The sequence below is a fragment of the Egretta garzetta genome, unplaced genomic scaffold (genome assembly GCF_000687185.1).
Source record: "Egretta garzetta isolate BGI_Z169 unplaced genomic scaffold, ASM68718v1 scaffold120, whole genome shotgun sequence".
Classification (NCBI taxonomy): Eukaryota; Metazoa; Chordata; class Aves; order Pelecaniformes; family Ardeidae; genus Egretta; species Egretta garzetta.
The window spans coordinates 1,389,439-1,391,971 of record NW_009258270.1 but is presented as its reverse complement, the minus strand read 5'-3'; the positions used below and the strand labels follow the sequence as shown (position 1 = coordinate 1,391,971).

The 2,533-nt window shown below is 59.7% G+C and overlaps 1 long non-coding RNA gene across 1 annotated transcript in view; it reads right to left on the bottom strand.

Moving 5' to 3' along the window:
- Positions 1–40: 40 nt before the first annotated feature.
- The window catches only part of LOC118451791, a 29,402-nt gene continuing 26,909 nt past the window's right edge, over positions 41–2,533 (bottom strand). Inside the window, exon 3 of the long non-coding RNA XR_004841355.1 lies at positions 41–52. This is a non-coding gene — a long non-coding RNA (uncharacterized LOC118451791). The remainder of the gene's footprint in view (positions 53–2,533) is intronic.

Here is a 2,533-nt window from a genome sequence, read left to right as displayed (position 1 = left end):
CGGCAGCCCCAGCCGCTCTCCCGGCACCCGAGCCCTGCAGCACCAGCTCCTGCTGCCACCCCGGGGACACGCACCCCCCAAAACCAGCAAGCAGCATGTTTCCTAGCCCTCTCCCAGACTCTCCATCCCCCGTACGCTGCCTCTGGGCGCCTTGCAAGGCTTCCCAAGAGCCCCCCCCAGCCATGCAAGGTGGGAGTGTGCTCGAGCTCTCCGGAGCAGCCCACGGCTCCCCACGGCAGCCAGAAACTCGGCTCTCTCCCGCCCCAGCGCAGCGGCTTTTGAGAGCCAGGGTGGGCCCGTTGCCAGCTGCACGCTCAAACCCGGAGCGCCGGGACCAGGCACACAAGCTCCCCGCTGCGGAGCCGATGCGCTCGGGCTCTTCTGCCCCAGCAGGGCATGGGCACAGCCGGGTCCAAACTTACCAGAGCTTCCTGGGCATTTTGGAGGCTGAGCAGAAAACCCTGCCGTTGAGCAGCAGCTTCCCCGGGGATGCTCGGTCCTCTGCAGCGCCTTCCCCGGTACCTCCCCGCGCCGCCCGTCACCGAAGGGGCCAGCCGAGCCCCCCGCGACGCCAGGGCTCCCCATCCATCGCCTCTCCTCCGACACTCCCACTCCGCAATGTCTACTCATTCTCTCCGGCTCCGAGTCCCTCAGACATATTCATGGTTACCATAGGAACTAACGAAACCCAAATTAAAGAAGAAAAAGGAGAGGCAGAGGGAAAACCGCCACCTGCGTGTGCGCAGGTTTATTGTGACAGAGGCCGAGCGCAGCAGGCAGGGGAGCGTCCCGCAGCCCAGCCCCGTGCGCCCGCTTCCCCAAATACCAGACAGAATTTGCACAGGATCCAGCCGGAGCCCGTTGGGACGCACAGCCCCCCGCTCCCCCAGACAGAGGGGCTCGATGCTGCCCCACCAGGGTGAGGGGCTGGCTCAGGAGGGGGCTCCTGCAGCCCCCCAGCTGCACTGGTACCCCCCCTGCAGCCGAAAGCTGGGGCCACATCCACCACCACACGCTGCTCCTCCCCTGCTGCGTTTCTGCACGCCAATATTGATGTTTGCAGCACGCACAAGGCTTCGTGAAGGGCTCCTTGGCTTGCAGAAAGCAGCTTGTCTTTTTGTTAACAAGTTCTGCAGCGAAGAAAATTGCCTGTGTCTGGTATCTCAGCCAGAAGGCTGCCGCAATAATAAGAGGGCGTTAGAAAACCAAAACTATTTTATTTTTATTTTTTTTTTTTTTTTTTAATTTTAAAGGCTTTTACAAACACCTAATGTGGCTCTGGCCGGGCCCCAATTACTGAACCATTTAATGAAGCAATCTGTCCACAAAGCAGAAGCCTTACGAGGCCGTGGAAAGCATTAGCTGCAAATAGCAGGGATAAACCAATGCCGGTGGCTGCTCATCGAACGCCCTGAGCAAACCCCCTCCTCGGGCTGGGGCGGGACAGAGGGGGAGAGAAACGTGGCCCCAGGCCTTGCCCCCACCCAAGCAGGAACGCGGCACCGTGCCCCGCGGCACCGCACAGCGCTCCGAGCGCGGCACTACTTGCCCAGCACGGTGGGCAGAGGGGGTTAGATGGTATTTCCGCAGCGGAATTGCTACACGGGCCCCGAAACAAAACCATGGCACAGCATACGGCAGCGTGCAAGGAGCAGTTAAATCCTTCTCAGCTCCACGGGAAAAGGAAAGTCTACTGAGACTTCCCTCCGCTCCCAAAAGTGGTAAACATTGATTTAAACTTCTCATTAGTTCAGCAAAAACCTAAGCAATGAGCTTAGCAGCCGTGTTTCGTTGTGCTCTTTACAACGGGCACTGGCAGCAGGCGCCCCCCAGGAGTTCTGTATACTTTTCCATTAATGAATAATTTGCACAAGTAATGATTACAGAGGGAAACCGCCTGAGCTGTTACCCATACACATTACCCTGAGCTCAAGGGAGGCCTGGCCAGACTATTTCTGTAGTAGCACACAGTTATGCCAATAGCACCGGAGCCGCACGGGTGCTTGCAATGGAAAAACCCCCGACCCGGGGAGCTTATCCAGAAATGGGGCGGGGGGAGGGTGGGATCTGCCACGGCAGGAGGGAAGGGATCCCCATGGGAACGGGAGGCAGGGCCCAGGCAGCCGCCAGCGCTGGGAGAACGGCGAGCGTTGGTTCCCGCCGGTTCCCCCCCTGCCCCTCCCCGTCCGGCAGGGGTGGTGATCCCCCACGCCTCGCCCCATTACGGAGCGGGATCGGGCCCAGCAGCCGCTTTGCCAGTAGCCATGTCACCAGCTCGGCAATCCCAAGAGGGACCCACCAACCAGCACCACCGGCTCACGGACCCTCCTGGGCCCCAAACGCGTCTTCGCCCCTCCAGAGCAATGCCCAAAGCCCCCCAGCGGCGCAGGAGCAGGGTAACAGGCATGGGCACCCCCTATCCCACCAACACCCACCCCCTTTTCCAGTCTCCAAGATTCAAAAACAAAATTAAAAAAAAATAAAATAAAATACAGACTTCACTGAATTTACAGCCAGAAGCTGGGTGGCAGCC